The sequence below is a fragment of the Phoca vitulina genome, unplaced genomic scaffold, assembly GCF_004348235.1.
Source record: "Phoca vitulina isolate PV1807 unplaced genomic scaffold, GSC_HSeal_1.0 scaffold46, whole genome shotgun sequence".
NCBI lineage: Eukaryota > Metazoa > Chordata > Mammalia > Carnivora > Phocidae > Phoca > Phoca vitulina.
Window position 1 is genome coordinate 10,757,342 of NW_022589749.1, and position 19,455 is coordinate 10,776,796.

Sequence of the window (19,455 nt, forward strand, 5' to 3'; positions counted from 1 at the left end):
ATAATAATGTTCCTCCCTTTATTTGACAGTCTAAAATGTTGTCTTTTCCTACAAATGCGTAAGTGACCTGAGAAACGGAGAGGATGAATGTGAGAGATTTCTGGAACCCCAAAGAGGGACTCCAGTACTATAATTATAAAAGTGGTATTTTAAGAGATGATAAATGGGTATATCAAAGTTGACCCAATATACACTTTCCATGGGAGTCCTTTGATCTAGAACAGTTAATGAATCTCCAGGAAATTTTGATGTTTAAAGGCTTTAACATTTTGAATGCAAAGGAATTCTTTTTAAGGAGACCACTAAATAGTATATATGAATCTTAAAAGGATTTTAAGGACTCCAAATAAATTTATAAAATAATGCCAAAACTCCTAATATTTTATGTGTACTAGCACTTTAAGAAAAGCTTTCCAGGCTGGGAAAAATTAAAGAACAGGCTCCATGATCACCAGGAAATGCTGTTTATAAAAAGAGCTATAATTTAAACTTTGTTATTTGCACAAATGTATTGGGGAAACTAAAGAAATTAGTGTTGAGCTGGTAAACCTTAAAATGGTTTTCTACTTGGAAAAGGTCTCTTCCAAAGTAAAAGCAATTGGGTTATAAGAATCCCAGTTTAGAAATAAAATTTAAAGATACAGGTACAAATTGAAAAGCTATCTCTTTTGAAAAGCCTCTATATTAAGAACAAGAATGAAAGTATTTCAATATAACATGGAAGGCTGCATAACAGAATTAAATTATTCAAGTGCCCTTAGTACTCTTGAGGCAAATCCTCTCACACACTGTTTTGTGAATTTGGGGATGTAAAGGAAGGTCCTATTTTTCTCGGTGGGGGCAAATAAAGCAAGCACCTCTCTCTGAGTACCTCTGAGCCAGGTACCAGGAAGGACACTGGAATACACCAATGAATAAAACAGATACAAATCCTGCTGTCACAGAGCCAACACGCTAGAGTGGGGAGGAACAGACAACCCTGCATATACTAATTCATACAGAAAAGTAGGATTTTTGCACAAAGGCTAAATTGTACTTCATAAATCCCTTATACTTGCCTTACTGATAAGCTCATGGTTATCCACATCATCATTTAAGAGTTGGTAAATCTAAATGTGAGTGTGCAACTGGTAACTACAACTTAAGAAACTAGTATAATTTATTTTTTTTAAATCTTAGACAATATTACCTATTATGCTAACTTATAAAGTTACTCCACTTCTGGGGCACCTAGGTGGTCCAGCCGGTTAAGCATCTGCCTTTGGCTCAGATCATGATCCCAGGGTCCTGGAATTGAGCCCTGCACTGGGCTCCTTGCTCAGCGGGAAGTCTGCTTCTCCCTCTGCCCCTCTCCCCGCCCCCACTTGTGCTCTCTGCTCTCTTCCTCAAATAAATAAAATCTTTAAAAAAAAAAATTACTCCACTTCCATTAGCTGAGTAATGTTTTAAGATACCGTATTTCTCTGACAAATTCTTAGTCAACAATTGCATTATTCTTTAATGTAAATTGTCTATATTTTCTAAAATCTCTAATTCCTTTTGGACTAGAAGAGCACTGAGGTAATTAGTTAATAATCTATATTTACCTAAAGACATGTAAAGAAACTAAAATTCAAATGGGAAAAACCATATCTTATCTCCTCACAACCCCCGTGGGTCATCTGCTGGGTACTTTTTTTTTTTAAGGTTTATTTTTTTATTTCTGAAGGGCAGAGGGGGGTGCGCAGAGGGAGAGAATCTCAGATTCCCCACTGAGCACAGAGCTGGACGCACGGCCTGACCCACAACCCTGAGACGATGACCTGTGCCAAAACCAAGAGTTGGACACCCAACTGACTGAACTACCCCGGTGCCCTATTTTGAGCACTCTTCTTACAGCTCAAATATAAGATGGTAAAATCAATTGATGTTATTATGGACATCTGATATATCTGATAACATTTAAAATCCACAATTTTAAATCTCTATGTATTATTTAGATAAACTGTTTGGAATGACTGTGTGTGAATCAGGTATATTAAAGTAAATCAATAAAAATTCGTGTATGATTGGGGAGAAAAGATTAACAGCTGCAGATAAGAAAATTAGTCTCTCATGCAAACTGTTCTCAGCAAAGGAGAATCTTTATCCATCTTTGCCTCTGCAGTCCGTCTACAAGACAAAATGTACTGTCCTCACTGGAATATGCAATCCCACTGGTCTTTCTCACTCTTTTTTTCTGACTCTCATTCTGACTATGGACAGTTGCCAAAACAGTGAGTCCTCTTCATTTGGGGAGGAACTCATTTCTTTTTTTCTTTTTTTAAAAGATTTTATTTATTTGACAGAGAAAGACAGCGAGAGAGGGAACACAAGCAGGGGGAGTGGGAGAGGGAGAAGCAGGTTTCCCGCGGAGCAGGGAGCCTGATGCGGGGCTCGATCCCAGGACCCTGGGATCATGACCTGAGCTGAAGGCAGATGCTTAACGACTGAGCCACCCAGGCGCCCCAAGGAACTCATTTCTAACGGTGCTCATGTTACCCTATATTGGGGGCTGTTTTAGAACTATTTTGCTTTTGGTGAATAATGTGGTCACCGCTATCTAACAGCACTCACCATTTTCAGAAAAACCAGTTCCTTCTGGAAGCTCTTCCCTATGCTGTCCCTGTCCCAGACCAGGCCCCTGCAGTGAAGGGCCTCTGGAGTCTGGCAGGGGGTCCTTGCAACCAGACCATGCCCCAGACAGCTCCTTAGTAGTTCCCAAGGATTTAGTTTCCTCTTCTTGCTCCATAGCCTGGTACACACATGGAAAAGGATGCTAGGGATAATTAGACATGAATTGTATGCTCCAAATTTTCCACTGTAGCTCAACAGTATTATATGAGCTGTCCTATTTGTCAGGCTCACATTGTGGGTGTAGAGGGAGTGGGAGAGAAGAACCATAAAGACAAAGAGAGTGGCTTATCTATCCCTTTGGGGGGGTGGCATTTGTAAACACATATTCAAATTAGCTTTATTCAAATGAGGAAAATGGTTTTAATGTGAACGTCTTAGCAATTTCAACAGATGTAGAAGCTACCCACATACAAAAGCTGTCATAATGACTGTCAAAAGGACTTCTGAAATATTCTATGTCCAGATTTGGCACATTAAGTGTGTCTATCTATAACAGGAAACCACAATTCACAGGTCAGATTGTAAATAGAGCTCTAATGCCCTACACACTCACCAAGGCCTTCACTGTATCACCCAGAATCAGAAGAGGTAGTGAATTATCAAGATGAAATTGAGGGGCGCCTGGGTGGCTCAGTCGTTAAGCGTCTGCCTTCAGCTCAGGTCATGATCCCAGGGTCCTGGGATCGAGCCCTGCATCGGGCTCCCTGCTCTGTGGGGAGCCTGCTTCTCCCTCTCCCACTCCCCGTGCTTGTGTTCCCTCTCTCGCTGTGTCTCTCTCTCTCAAGTAAATAAAAATCTTAAAAAAAAAAAAAGAAAATTGAGAGAAATAATCTAGCAGGATTTTACAGAAATTGGACTGAAGTGGCTAGATAGATGTCCTACCTATGGGCTATGAACACAAGAGTTTTAACAAACAAAAATCTGGGACCTTCACCTAAAAAACTGAGTAGGCTCCCAAGACTTCTGATTATGCTCCAGTGGCATAATGTTAGTGTTCTGGATGAAGCTGGGTTCTCCCAGTGGGAAGTGTTGATAATGGGTGTCCACGTGCTTCAAGTGCAGGTGCAGGAAGCCTAGGTGACCGGGTTCACATCAGGGTTCATCAATCCAGAGTATCATTTCAACTTTCCCGTAGGGACTTGCAGTTCTGCGGGGTTACTGGTCCTAATGTGCCAGGAACTCATGGCAGCTCTGGTAGGAAGACACTGGCTCAGCTGTTTTAACAACTTCTCACTGCAATCAGTGTTCCTCCAAGGCCCAGCGACGGGTAATCTGCTTCCTGTCTGAGCTTCCGACATGGGATGATAACGTGCACATGAACGTCTTGGTGGTGTCCCAAATTTCCTTTGAAAGGCACTCTACTCTACAGCCTGCTGGCGGGTAGAATTCAGTGTAGTGTTCTAGAATGAGCCAATGATCGGTCCAAATTGCTCCGGGTTCCATCCTACAACCATGGATGAGACCAGAGAACACCTCCAACAGAGAGCACTCAACTGACCTGTCTCCAAAAAGGCCTCACCTCTGGCTTTACTTGTTCCAACTTAGACTTTTATTTTGTCTCCTCCTTAAAAAAAAACGAAAACCAAAACAAACAAACAAACAAAAAAACCCATCAGCCTTTGCCCTCAACAAGAAGGTTTGGCTTTGCTCATCTCTGAACCAGGTCCTAATACCACAGCTTCACTATACTGATAAACCTCTGTCAAAAACTGACTTGACCACTTTCTTGATGGGAATGAATTCTTCACTTGAAGCCCATCACAGGGGCTGAGGAGGATTTTTTTTTTTTAAAGATTTTATTTATTTATTTGAGAGAGAGAGAATGAGAGAGAGCGAGCACATGAGAGGGGGGAGGGTCAGAGGGAGAGGCAGACTCCCTGCTGAGCAGGGAGCCCGATGCGGGACTCGATCCAGGGACTCCAGGATCATGACCTGAGCCGAAGGCAGTCGCTTAACCAACTGAGCCACCCAGGCGCCCCCACAGGGGCTGAGGAGGATTACATATCCTATCTCCCTATCAAACAAGACTGTGTTCCCCTCTCCCCTGGGGCAGTGCAATAGGGCAGGTCAGTGAGCAAGTACCTTACTGGCTAAACTTTCTGGTCTGGACACCAGGACTGAACCAAAACATAAAGATGATTCATTGCTGAAGACAAAGACTGATCCCTCCTTGAATAGACCATACCTAATAACCCCTGTTATATATTTGTCTATGGGAACATAAAAGTGAACAACCAACCAACCTTTCTCCGTCTTTCTTACCAATGTGCAAAACAAATATTTCTAAAAACTGAATCTGGGGGCGCCTGGGTGGCTTAGTTGCTTAAGCCTCCAACTCTTGGTTTTGGCTCAGGTCATGATCTCATGGGTCGTGAGATCAAGCCCTGAGTTGAGCTCCACGCTCAGTGGAGAGTCTGCTTGAAGATTCTCTTCTTCTGCCCTTCCCCCTACTCATGCTCGTACTCACTCTCTCAAATGAATAAATCTTAAAACAAAACTGGATCTGCTCCCACATGCCACAAGCCACTGGAGGAGAAATAACACCAGTGCCTTTCACTTGGGTTGACAGGTGTGACAGTGGAGGAAAGGGGTTAAGAGAGTCTTCACTGTTCGGGGTATGACATGAGCCTAACCACCTACACTTGTTCATCCTGAGAACACTAGGTAAGAAGCCAAGAGAAAAATATGGCAATCCTGGATTATTCTGCTACACAGTGATGGAACCGTAACTTGGGGAACCAGTATTTTTACGAATACTCTCCAACATAACAGATAGCCCTTTCAGAGTATAATGCCCTGCACTGCTAGGTAAAATGAGCAACTTCAAGAAAAACAGAATTGTAATAATACAGAAAATTATAATTTGTATGTAGCAGCAATGCTTAAGCAATTTTATATAAGAAATTGGGCTTAAAAGCATGCCTCATAAACCCCCTTACCTATAGTAAATAAAATGGGCATAGGGTGCATTTAGAAATAGGTTGGGAAGGAAATCTGATGAGCAGAAGTAGTGGATCTTATGCAGGTCTAAATTTCACATCTTAAGTGTCACCAAGGAGGCAACAAAGAGAGAAACTGTAGCAGCAGAGTACTATATGCCTCAAATTCCATTTATTAAAAGTGCTCTTCTGTTTTTTTTTCTCTCCTTTACTGTCAGCTTCAAGCATTTCAGGCTTGCTCTTTTGTTTGGTGCTAACCAAAGGAATTCTACTGCCCAGTGTTGAGAATTTGGCTAGTAGAAAGAATCTTGATAAAAGGAGAAAACACATTCCCTCTTCCTTTATAGCTACAGAGAAGCAGACATTCCTTGCTTCATAAAGTTATTTCTGATAAAATGGTAAACTGGGGATAATCACAAAGATGTATAACTTACTCTGCTCTCCAGTGTGGAAACTTGCATAAAATACACAAACTCCTGTTTTTTAATTAACAAAGAGGTTTTTAGACGGCTGTGTGACAGCCTCAGAAACTCTGGTGAGGAGCTCTAAAAGGCAACCTTTGACCTCTAAAAAGGCTGCTTTCTAACTGGGTACCTTACTTGATAACTTGTTGACCTGGTCATAATATTTAAAGTAGCCTCTCCGATTTTTTTTTTTTTTTTTAAAGGCTTTATTTTTTGGCTGGCCAGAAGAACTTGATATTCTTCTCTTTTCCCTTCATGCATAAAGTATAAATAAATGATGTATTCCGTGTTTAAAGTTTGGGTCTTTGTCTTATTTAAACGATCATACCCAAATTCAGCTGGTGGATAAACCGGCACAAAAAGCATGAGACAAACTCATCTGCTAAAGAACAGAAGAGAGGGGGCGCCTGAGGGGGCGTCTGGGTGGATCAGTCATTAAGCGTCTGCCTTCGGCTCAGGTCATGATCCCAGGGTCCTGGGATCGAGCCCCACATCGGGCTCTCTGCTCTGCGGGAAGCCTGCTTCTCCTTCTCCCACTCCCCCTGCTTGTGTTCCCTCTCTCACTGTGACTCTCTCTGTCAAATATTTTTTTTTAAAAAATAAAGAACAGGGGAGGAACTAAAAGGGTTTTTGAAAGATTAAGCACACATATACATTAATTCAGGATGGTTTTCCCTCTAACTTCTTCCTCAATTGGAGGGATCAGACGCCATTTTAACTCAATTGGCCCGTTACCATTATGCTCCACTTAAATCCTTGTGCAGAGGAAGTTCGTTTGGGTACTCTGGTATTCACAAGAAGCTCTGCTCTGCTCCTTGGCCACAGACAGAGTCCTAACACCACCAACCCATTTAAAACATGTATCGTGACGTACAGTCAAGAGCTGCCTAATCTTTCTTATTATGGATAGATCATCATCGCTATTGTTGATAAATTATCATTCCCAGGATTGGCTTAGCACAAATAGGACAAATCTTCTTCTACTTCAGACACAAAGCTCCAATTCACCCAATCTTTTCAGCACATTGTAACTGTACTTCTCTCAGCTGTGTTTTACCTTCAGCTGCCAACATATATTTAAAAACAACACAGACAAACTGGAAGAATGTCCAATGCAACTTACCGTAGGTGGATATGACTGGATTTTTTTTTTTTTTTGCTGTGAAATTTGAGTCATGTTTGAGTAATGAAATAAACAGAAACTAAAATGCAGAGCAAGCACAAGAATCAGCTCTTAATCAGTATCTTTTAAAAAATAATTTCAGATAAGAAAATCTATTCACCTCACAACCTGCTGACTCTGAAAACAATGACTTACATCATCCCATTTTTAAAAAGAGCTTTAAAAAAAAAAAACTCTTCTGCTTGCCTTCATAGAAATGGGTAATTTTCCTCTTAATTGTTTATTGTAGAAAATAAAAGCCAAAGAGAGAAATATAAATCACGTATAATTAAAAAAAGTCTTTTAAAAGTGTTTTGAATGTGAGAGTGCTTTATTACCTGTAAAACCCCATACAAGAGCAAAGTAGGATTAAAATCACCCCTGATACCAGGCTGGCCTCTACCCTGGTACAAATATCTTCCGAGGGTTCAGGCACATTCTGGGGAGTCCTTATGCCCACAGCTGTAGCTATGAAGCCAGCATTAAAAAAAAAAAAAAAAGCCACAAAGCCCTTCAATCCACTGCCACTGGAATCCCTAGACACCCCATCTCAGAAGGCCTCTCACACACACCCCGTGTGGTATCTCCTAGTAGATTCCTGCCCTGTTGGGGAACGGGCTTATCTGGAAACTCTGTGGGGAAGGAGCAGCCCCTTCTTTCCGCTGCTGGAGGTTCTAATCGTAAGAAACTTTTGCTTTTATGTCAAAGTGAAATCTGTCTTCTTATAAATACTACTTGGCCTCTTCTGTACTTGGGAATTACCCTAAATACATACATTCCCTTTGCTACATGACAAATCTTAAATAGCTGAAGACAATTAGAACACATTCACTTCCCTGCCCAAACCTTTCTGCAGGTTTAAACATCAAAGCTGGAGAAGTGAAAATTGGTGTCATTAAGCTAGCACCTACTTAACTAGCCTGGAATGTCAATCTGAGTCAAACATGTGAAGCATAGAGAGGAACCTAGTCGCTGATCTTTAAAGATATCCAATCCAGTAGATGTAATTAATCTTAGTTAATAACGTGTGCCCACTATGTATCAGGAACTTTTTATGGCTGACCTTGTTCAAGATAGAAGAAAAAGCCCCATGTCTTTTCTTGTTAGAAATATGAGAAAATGCTTTATAAGTGTTAACGTCAGTATTGTTGCAAATGCTCTCCGCCAATTAAGTAATGACATTAAAATGAATTTATCCAATGAATCACAGATGAAAGAGTTAAGAACCCAAGTGATCTTCCATTGAAAGCAAAAGGATTCACTTAAAAAAAAGAATTAATATTTTCCAAGAAACCTGTTAGATTGATGTGTTTACATGTACCACAATAAAAATCTGATACACACAAGTAATTGTTTTGTATTTTGGATTTTAAATACACCGAACCTAAATTTACTGAGTAATTATAAGATGATGCAGAGAAACAATAAAAACTATTTTAAGGTTTTTCAATAGTGTGTACATGTAAATACACATATACATATACATGCATATATGTAAACACATATATATATACATATATATCACAAGCCTTAAAACCTTTTCCCAAAAATATTTCACATAAGATAAACATTTAGCCAAAACAAATGCATATATTTAAAACATCTTTGGGGATAAAAGTCACTTTAAATGTTAGTATCTTTTTCCTTACAATTCAATGGGAAGAAAATGTAGGCAAATTGACAGTGCAAAAAAAAAAATCATTTAATAATAACAATGCTCTTTATATAAATCTCAAACTTAAAAATCTTATTTAAAAAGACCCAGCAATTCTAGCTTTAACACTCCTACAGGTAGGTTTCTGAAAATGCGTAACGTATTAAAGCACTACAGCCTTGGAGCTCGTATTTTTTAATAAGACCTATTACCGCAACCTAAATTTCGGAGCACGACTATATTTCCTCTTAGGTGACCTCATTTTCAATTACTGGAATAGATCATACTGCTAAATATCAAAACTTGAATTTAAACAATACAGGTCAGCACGAAAACGTAAGTTAGATAAACTGGAGTAACTCACGGTAGTAGACGCAGCTCTGTAGTCAAACCTAGAGCTCTACTGCATATTTGCATTATGCTCAATTTCATGAATTACAAGCAAATCGTTACTCAGGGTCATCTAAAGCCTACATCAAAGCTTCAGAAAAGGGCTGTAAGGTAGAGTACTTACGTAAAGGGTTATCAAGACAGGAGACAAGGCAACTTATCAGGGAGGGTCTCTAACGTCCAGAGGATGGTAAAACGCATTCAAAAAGGCGATGTGGATTCAGACGGCCGCCTCCCCGCAGCATCCCAGACAAAGCAGGGCCAGGCCCTCGGGCGCTCCAGGTGCACCTGCAATGCGGATCCCTCACCCTACAACCTCACCCCGGGGCTGGTCGGAGCAGCCCCTGAGCTGGCCGCTCCTGCCCATCGGATTGGCTTGGGTGCGCGGTGCAGACGGTCCGCAGCCTGGACTGGAGCCCTGGGAACGGCATCCCCCTCCCCATACCCGGCTGGAAAACGGGGCAGGCAGCCGGCGTGGGGTCGCTGCGCCTCACTTTTGCCCTCCTTTCCACCTTTTCGTGCCCCCCCGCCCCGTTGTTTCCGCAAGGGGACACCCTTCCCCACCGCCGAGCCCTGGGGGTGAGACGCGAGGACCCCCTCCCCCTGCAGCGAGGGCTTTTAAAACAACCTAAATAAATTCCTGTCCCGACAGGTGCCCCCGCCCCCCACCCCCACGGCGCCCGCAGAGCCTCCCCAGAGGTACGGCCAGGTGAGCCGGGCTGGACTCGGTCACACCTCGGGCCCCGCCTCACCTGCGGGCGCGGCCGTCGCGGTCCTTCAGGCGGCTACCCCCCTCGGCGCGGTCCTCCGGGCGGGCGGCTGCGGGGGCTGGCGGCCCATGGGCGGGGCGGCGGGCGGGGCTGGCTCCCGGCTCCGGCCCTGCCCCGGCCGGGCGGCCGAGGGAGGTCAGTGGGCGCCGCCCGCCGAACGCATCTCGCCGGCTCCCACCCGAGCGTTCGCCGCGGTGCACGCCGGGAGCTGGGGCCGGGGCGGCGAGGCCAGGCCGTGGGGACCTGCGGACGGCTGAGGCGCCGGCGCGGCGGCGGCGGGTCTGTCTGCCGGGCAGGGCGGGGGAGGCCGCTCGATACTCACTTCGCGGGGAGGGGGCAACGCCCCCCTCCCCCACCTGTGGTGGGGCACGGGACCCGACCAAGGGGAAGGGAGGGTCTGGCCAGTGGGACGCAGGCGCAGAGCTCAGGTGCGGCCGCACTGCGGTTACCCAGGGTAACGCGGGCCCGGGTGGGGCGGGGAAGGAGGGGCGAGCGGGCGCGCGGGAGCGCGCGCGCAGGGCCGGGGGTTGGCGAGGGGGGCGGGTACCCGGGACCAGCCTGGGATTGGGGGGAGGGCGCGCGCGGGCGGCGGGGGGGGGGGGGGGGGGGGGGGGGGTGCCGGGGCGAGGGCCGGACGGCGCGCATGCGTGCGGCCCCCGCTCCCCCGGGGCTCGTCGGCCCCGTGCGTGCGCACGCGCGCTGTCCCCCGGAGGCGTCTGGGTGTGCGGAGCGCGCGCGCGCGGCTCGGAGGCGCACCTGTGAGGTGTCCCTTGAGGAGAGGGAGGGTGGGTGCGCGGAGCCCGCGGCCTGGGGCGCTTCAACCCCTCACTTGGAGTGAGTTGTCGGGTGGCCGGGCTGCAGTCTCTCTATTTCTTTTCGGGAACGAGGCGGGGGCGGGGGCGAAAGGGGAGCGGGCTCGGGGTTGGAAGGAGGATGAGTGGGTTAAAGAAAAGAAAAACAACCCATCACTTAGGATGGGCCTCGAGCCGGGGCCGGCCCCTGGGCGTCGGTGGGAAAGGTCAGAGCGGCCCCCAGCAGCCGGGCGGCCCGGCGACCACCGGGCAAGGCCCCACGGAGGGCAGCCTGGCTTCGGGCCTCGGCCGGCCGGCCGGCGTGGGCCCGCAGTGCCGGGAGCGGGGCGCGGGGGTCACAGATGGCTGCCGGCTGCGCGGCGAGGGATGGGCAGCGGCAGGGGCGAGGCCGGGCGGAGGCCCCGCGGGAGCCGGACTCCCGAGCCGGGCTCCATTGTTGTTGGAGCCGAGGGAAGGGGGAGCGAAACCGCTTTAGAAGCCCGTGAAGCCGCGCCTTGGAGCCTTTCCAGGCGGGTCCCCGGAGAGGCGGTAATGGCCGCGCCGTGGGAGCAGGGAGCCGGGCTGTGCCGCGGAGAAGCCCGGCTGCATGGTGTGATGTTGTGTTTTTTAGAGCGCCCTGCGTCCCAGCAGAGCCCGCCGAGCATCCTACTCAGGTGATGAGGAACCTTTCGCGCACCCAGCGCAGAACGCCGCTGCCGCTGGACGCCTCCATTGTTTGACCACAACAAGGGCCGGATTCTCACCCAGGTAAACTGGATGGCCGCGCAGCCGAGCTCCCTCTCAACTCCCACATCCAAAGGAATCCTCTCCTCTTTCAGGACTGACTTCAGTTTGCTTACTGTCCCCCGCTTCCGATTAACTCAGTATATCCACCTCCCAGACATTTTCCCATCTGGATTAATCTTCCCGCATCTCTCTGCCAAGTCACCTCTCATTTCCCTCAAAACTCGGCTCCTTTGTGAAACCTTCCTTGCCGAACTCTAACAACTAAATCTCTCTAGGAGGAGCCTGCTCTGTACTCTTCCAGTGGCTAGTTTGTTTACTGGTTGTCTTACTGCAACAAAGGAGACTAGGTATTAAAAAATAATTTAAGTTACTGCTTTTTTAGAGGAACGTTTTGTGACATTTAGATGGTTTATTGTTTTAACAGGATTGAAGCGTTTTTTGTTTATATATTTGTCTTCTCTTTTAGAGAGGCCCCGACTTCCTTTATAGATGCATAGCTTTTAGAGCAGAAAAATGACATTTTTGTTCAAACCACAGGTTAATTTAAATTTTTAAAAATTAGTTTTAAATAGGTAAAGTAATATATTTTCTTTGTAAAAATTAAAACATCACAGACATGGCTGAAGTCTTGCTCTACCAACCCCTGTCTCCGGAGATGATAATTATTATATGTTCCATGTGTATTCTTCTAGATCTTTTAAAATGTTTTCCCCGTGTGTGTACTTGTATTATCTTTGTTTTAACAAGTACTAGTGTACTCTTATCTTTCAGTTTCAGCATGTAATGCCTTAACTCGTTTTGAAGAACTGCTGCATCATGTTCCATAGTTTGGGTATACCATAGTTTATTTCCCAGATTGGTGGCAATTTAAATTTTAGCTTCATATTTAAAGCAGCTCTTTCGGTGGTGGTTCTCTGGTGAAATGAAATTTCAGTGAAGGGAGCATAAATCTACACTAATTACAGACACAGGCCTTTAGGATGGAAGTTCTCTTTGGTTAAGAAATTTACATGTGGGACCTCTACCCCTCCCCCAATGTAATTATGACGCTAGTACTTTCCAGTCCTTTGACCTTGAGGAGGACAATCACTCTAAACCTCAGTTTTCTTTCCTATAAATGCTGATAGTACCTACTCTGTCTACTCCACAGAGTTCAGCGATATGACATATGTGAAAGTGTTTTGCAGAATGTAAAGTAGTATATAAATGTTGATTTTGTTAGCTTTTGTGATCCAAAAGGACTTTTTATTTGCAATGTAATTTATACTTTTTTTGACCAGAAGTGTCTGTTACAGAACAATAGAGATCACCAACTTTGAATGCTTTTTAGTTTGTGATTTTGCTATAATTTTTATCAACTACTGTTAATACATTAGACTTCTTAAAGAGTATTTGACAAAGCACATTTTTCCTAGTGCTTTATGTGCTTTAAAAAATAAGACCTTATAAATTAGTTGATTGTGAATAAAGTATCAGCAAAATGAATGCTACATAAAACAAAACTCTCATATTTAAACATTTCTTAGTGATATAATTTATATATGTATTTTCTTGTGGCAGCATCAGATTCAGGTTAGCTGTTATGTCCTTGGGGTAAAGTGTATTCTTACTAAATTTGTAGGCAGTATCAAAAAGAGTTTTAACAGTTTAAATATTGATTGATATGATGGGTATTGTTTTAAGATACAAGAGATACAATTAAGGGTTTTTTAGGTATTTTTATTTCATTCAAATATATATGAATGCTTGTGGTGTGGCCAGCATAATCAATTTGTCCCTGTTCTCTTAGAGGTTATAATCTATGGGGGTGGAGCGGACCACAAATGAAGCAATCCTGCAACAGCACATATAATCACAAATGGTATCTGTTAGGAAAGTTAAGTAGTACCGGTTATGAGAGAGTATAAAAAGGGGAGCAAATTTTAGATTGTGAAAAGGTGGCCTGGGAAAGACTTTTTTTTTTTTTTGCAAAAATAAGATTTGAGCTGAGATCTGAAGGGTGAGTAGGTGTTAGCGTAGAGTGATGGGGGATAATTTTCCAGGCAGGGGAATGGCATGTGGGAAGGCCCTAAAGGGGGAGAGAGCTTTGCCCATTCCAGGAACTGAAAGAATGACTTGTGGATAGATTCTGGTGGGTGAGAGGGAAGTGTGGCTAGGCAGGGGGCCAGATCATGTAGGGTCTTGTAGGGCACGTTAATGATGTTTTATTTTATTCTGAGTGAAATGGGAAACCATTGCAAGGGTTGGGTTTGAAGCAGGGGAATGACATAATCAGATTTGCATTTTTAAAAAGCCACTCCAGCTGCTGCATGCAGAATGTGGGGGTGTGGTGTGGGGGGAGTGGAAGTGGGGGAGACTAGGTAGGCCATTTCAGAAGTCTGTCTGGAAGAGAGGTGATCTTTCCCTTGGAGTTCACATTGAATTCAAACTGCCACCTAAACTACAAACAAAATAGATATTTGATTAAAAAAAAAAATCCTTCTTATTTTTAAAAAGTAGGTACTTCTTTGTGCCTACAGAAATATTAAGCTAATTATCCACACTATACTTAACAGAAAGTTATCAGAGTCAAATTAAAAATTGGGGAGTTATTTAACATGGATTTTGTAAGTTTTATTAAAGCAGTAATATATGCAAGAAGAGTGAGGTAAGGATCCAAAATGAGACGAAGGGAAGTATATGTAGATGCTATTGGCTACAAAAATGAGAATAACAACAACAACAACAACAAAAAACTATTATACAAAGAAAAATTGAGGAAGTGACTGGGTACACAATGCATATATAAAATTCATAGCTTTCTGAATACCAAAAATAACCTGGCAGAAATTAAAATGGAGAAGAAAAAAACCAACCAAAAAACAGGCTCTGATCACAATGCAAAAAAAACATAAAACTTGTAAGTACAGCTTTATCGAGACAAGTGCAGTCTGCATGGAGGACACCATAAACTATCCTGAAAGATAAGAAAGAATGTCTTAAATGAGAAAACAGGCCATGTTCCTGGATGTGATGTTTAAACATTATAGAGCTATCCATTTTGGGATGAACTGGACAGAATTATGAGAAATGAGGTGGGACAAATCCTATCTGATATTAAACATGTTATAGAACCCCATTCAAAACAGTGTCATGCTGGCTTTAAAATATCTGTACAGGTCTCTGGAGCCTATTCAGCACCCCAAAAATATGTATGGGAATATAGTAAATGATAAATCAGCAAGAATACCCCCTAAATCATAAAGAAAATGTGGAAGTAGATATTAAACATCTGGAAGAGAGGGTTTTGTGTGTTGAGGTGGGCAGAGCAAAGACTTTGCAATCAGATAGACCTGAACTAGAATCTTCTAAGTGAGGAAAATAATACCTGCTGTGCAGGTGTTGTGAGGGAAAGATGTCTAGGTCCTGGCACTTCTGGGGTACCGGATCTGTTATTAGTTTAAAAATCAGTGTATTAGACTACAAAAAAATTTAAAACTTCTTTAAGAAGAGAGGAAAAACAAAACCCTAAGATTAGAAGCCAAACCACAAAGTAGGAAAATATTTATGACAAACGTAAGTGAAGGCTTAATACCTTCAACATGTAAGGAACTCAGATCAGTGAGGAAACTAAGAAAAGTCCACACACAAGTGGTTACAGGATGTGGACAGACAGTTCACTGGATAGAAGTATAATTTGTTAAACATGTGGAAAGATGTGTACTGTCACTAATAATCAAATAGTTTGTAATTACTCCTCCAGAAAAGTTAGATTTGATTCCCAAGAGCAACAGAACTAGAAGATGTTTAAAAATGAAACAAATGCAGAAAAGCTTTATGAAGAAAAACCTTTACCTGAACAATTTGAAAGCTAACCTAAATAAATGGGCAGATGTTACATGTTATTAGAGGGGAAAGCATCATTGTAAACATTGAAATATTCTACAAATTAAACTAATTTTGATGTAGTTCACATAAAATCCCAATGAGAATTATTTTTGGGCACTTGATTAATTGCTTCTAAAATTCACCTGGAGGAGGAAATGTGCTAGAATGGCCAAGAAATTTTTCCAATGGAAAAGTAGTGATAGAGGATAATACCAGATATGAAAACATACTGTAATGCTGCACTAGTATAAATGGTGAGCACAAGCATAGACAAATTGCTACATGGAACAAAGTAGAATCCAGTAACAGACCCATTTATATGTAGGAACTTAGGGTTGAATAAAGTTGGTATTTTGATACAGTTGGGAATTAATTGTTCAGTATACTGTGTAGGGATAAATGACTCTTTATTTGGGAAGAAAGATTTTACTTCCCCAAATTCAAAATGAATTTATTTGGCTCAAAGAACTAACTCAAAAACAAAACAACTGTAAAGATATTAGAAGAAAATAAAGGGAAATATGTTGGAGGATATATTCTGTTGGAAAATATGATTTTTTTGTAGACCATTTAGGAAAGACCAAGACCCAAAATCATAAGGAAGGGAGTGATAAATTTGATCATTATCAAAGTTGACATTTCTGTGTGACAAAAGACATTACAAGGTGACAGACTGGGAAAAAAGTTTGTAACATGTATAAAGAGGTAAAAAATAACAGAATTGACACAATTAAGAAATGGAGAATGGGAGTAGTTCTCAGAAAGATATGAGAGTCAAAGCAGTGAGGAGGGATTCAGCATCACTTGTGATTAGGGAAATGAAAATTAAAACAACTAGATTTTTTCAGTGGGGGCTATCATGCAAAAATTAAGATAGTGAAGGGTGTGGAGAAAAAGGCACCTAATACATTGTTGGGAACACAAAATTGGATCTACCGTTTCAAATAACAATTTGGCAGAGCCTATAAAAATTTTTAAAAACATGCTTTGATTTAGCAGATACTCCTCAAGGAATCTATAATATTCCCACAAGAGAACACAAGTTAGTATGAGCAGTCTATTGTAGCATCATTTATAATAAAAAACGGAAGATAACCACAAATAAATTTTGGTATCTGTGTACTATGGAATATTATGTAGCTTTTAAAAAAAAGAGGTAGGTTTGTATGCATTGACATAGCCTGGATGGATGCTTGGAATATATTGTTGAGTCAAAACAAATTTAATTCCATTTTTTTGTAAGATAAAAAACCAAAATATTCATGTGTGTGTTCTGAATAAAAATAGAAAAAGGTCTAGAAGGATACATGGAAAATATTTAATTGTGACTATTGAGGGAAAAACAGGAGAGACTGATTTTTTTATTTCACATGTTTTTGCTTTGTTTCAGTTTTTTTACAATGAGTATTTACTTTTGTAATTAAAATGTTACAATTTCTCAGTTATCAATTTAATAAAGGCCTACATTTAGACTAAAAAGTTACAATACCTAGTACTTAGGAGGATGTGGGGAAAATGTCACACTATTATGTTACATTGGCCATATGTATCAAGAGCCTTGAAAAGTATTCATATTCCTTCATGTAGCAACTATCTAGGAACTGATCAAAAGCATATTTTTAAATAGAGAACAAAAGATGTATATCCTAGAATTATTTTTTAGGGTGTATTTGCAGAATGATTAAATTATGGTATGTCCACTGGACAGTATATAGCCATTAAAATGTTTATGGAGAAAATGTATTAAAATGCTTATGACAGTGTTAAGTGGGAGAAAATCAGAATACAAAATTGCATATGTGACATGATTCAAACTCTTAATCAGAAATCCCAATAACGCTCCACAAAAACCTATGATGGAAAAGTGTCTAGAAGAAATTAGATGAAAATCTTAAAAATTAATGGACTTTGGGTGATAGGGCGTGGTGATTTAAATTTTTTTACTTTTTTATATTTTCTAAAATTATATGTATTACACGTATAATGGAATATTTACTCTTAAAAATATATATACGGACAAATATGTTAGCTGTATGGTTAATAGGTATGTGCACTTTTAGAAATAGGTAAGCCCTATCATATGTTAAAGCATACTCTAAAATGTACTCTAAAAACTAATATCTAAACATTTTTGAGTGATGCATTTGGAATAAATTGGGATGATTTTTGCTGCTTTCAGTATTTGGAGGAAAATTGCTTCTAGCAATATGCACAATAAAAATAGTTCTCATTTCTAATTTTCTATCTGTAGAATAAATGCAGAAACTTAAACATGGGCCATGGGATTTCTTTTCTTATTAACTCGCTGTGTTTCGAACACACAGATTTGGTCATGGAACAAGTTGCATTTTACGGAGTCTTTCAGGATGAGGGGGGCTTAGCCTGCTGGACCACAGGCAGAAGCATCAAGAATATGGTTATTGTGCAGAGCCTGCCTGTGGGTCAGCTGAGTGGAGCTCAGGGTACCTGGGAGCATGCAGTGTATGCGAGGTTATCATCAAGGCAAATGGATTCATTTCCTTACCAAGTGTTATTGTGGACCTGCAGTAGGTGGTGTGGACGTGGAGTAACATATGCTTTGGTGGACAAATCCAAGTAAATGTGATAGAAGAGCTACATTACAGGACATGTAAGGGCTCTGGGAGCACATGGAAAGACATCGCACATAATCCAAATTTGAGTATAGGGGTGGAAGTCAAGGAATGCTTCCTAGAGAAAATGATGTTTGAGGTGAGCCCTGATGGTAAACAAAGGGAACGATTAGTGTAAAGGCCTGGAGGTAAAAGGAGTGTGGGGAGGAGAGGGTGGTAGTCAAGGCATAGTAGCAAACAAGACCTGGGGAGTTTGAAGATGTTTGGTTTGGCTGGAACTAGAATTGAAATGGGCAGCGGTGAGAGACGAACCAAGAGAGGTAAGTAGGAGCTAACATTGTTCAAAGTTTAAAAACCACATGAATAAATTTGGAAATTACACTGAAAGTTAATGGGACCCTTTGAAGAACTTTAAGCTGGGTAATAGCAACCCATTTTACATTTTAGAAAGATTACATTGTAGTGGATAGTGGATTAGAGGGAGGCAAGACTGGAGGCTTTTGTGGGGGAAGATGACAGTGGCCCGATTTAGAGCTGAGACAGGGTAGGTGGGGGGCTAAATTCAGGAGGTATTGAGGAGATAAAGTAGACAGGACTTCATGAGCGGGAGGAGGGTGGCTGATCACCAGGTTTCTGGCTCAGGCAGCTGAGGGGCTGGTGGACCCATTTCCTGTAGTTGGGAATGTAGTTGGCTTTGGTGAGGAGATGACAGATTGGGTTTTGGACATGCTGAGTGTAAAAGGCTTATAGGACAGATGTGTAGTTCTTCTTGAAGAGGCTTTTATCCTGCAAAGACATGCTTTGTTATATGAATGACTGAGCACTGTGCACAAGTCCATTATTAAAATTAGTGTTTCTATGTGGTAAAGTTTTTTGGAGTATAATTATACAGTTATAAGTTGATTAAGATTAGGGAAAATCTGTCTAGTTTAGACTGGACTGTCGATGCCTTTTATATGGAGTTATTTAAGATTCCACGACCCTAACTTTGGGTAATGTAATTGTCTTTTGCACTAGACTCTGCCACTCTGAGCAGGTGGTGGTTTCTCTGAAGAGTTAGTGCTCCTGTTGTCAGTACCACTGACTGGAGTGATTTCTGTTGATGTTGACAAACTGGTCCCTTCCCCCTAGAGACAGGCCAGGACATAGGGTGGTGGCCTGTGTCTGCACTCACCTGGAAGTGCTCACCTCACCATGAGAAGTTGTCTAGTCCATTCAGGCTGCTAAAACAGACTACCACAGATTGGGTAGATAAAACAGCAAACCTTTATTTCTCACAGTTCTGGAGGTTGGAGGCCCAAGATCAAGGTCTGGCAGGTTCAGTGTCTGGTTGAGCGCCCACTTCCTCATTGATAGGTGACCATCTTCCTATGTCCTTGCATGGCAGAAGGAGTGAGGGAGCTCTCTGGGGCCTCTTATAAAAGG

At 42.3% G+C, this 19,455-nt stretch overlaps 1 protein-coding gene and 1 long non-coding RNA gene across 5 annotated transcripts in view; one reads left to right on the forward strand and one right to left on the reverse strand.

Annotated features, from left to right (window-relative positions):
- Positions 1-10,285, reverse strand: part of CCDC92 (coiled-coil domain containing 92) — a 31,236-nt gene extending 20,951 nt beyond the window's left edge. The window contains exons 1-2 of one of the 3 annotated variants that reach the window (XM_032431399.1): positions 10,017-10,285; positions 9,389-9,552 (exon numbers count right to left, since the gene is read on the reverse strand). The gene's annotated coding sequence lies outside the window, so the exon portion shown is untranslated. Of the gene's footprint in view, positions 1-9,388; positions 9,881-10,016 lie in introns of those variants that run through there. The other 2 variants (XM_032431398.1, XM_032431400.1) reach the window with 2 other exon arrangements.
- Positions 10,286-10,696: 411 nt separating this feature from the next.
- The window catches only part of LOC116648987, a 45,697-nt gene continuing 36,938 nt past the window's right edge, over positions 10,697-19,455 (forward strand). For both annotated transcript variants that reach the window (XR_004302600.1, XR_004302599.1), the window contains exons 1-2: positions 10,697-10,868; positions 11,457-11,593. This is a non-coding gene — a long non-coding RNA (uncharacterized LOC116648987). The remainder of the gene's footprint in view (positions 10,869-11,456; positions 11,594-19,455) is intronic.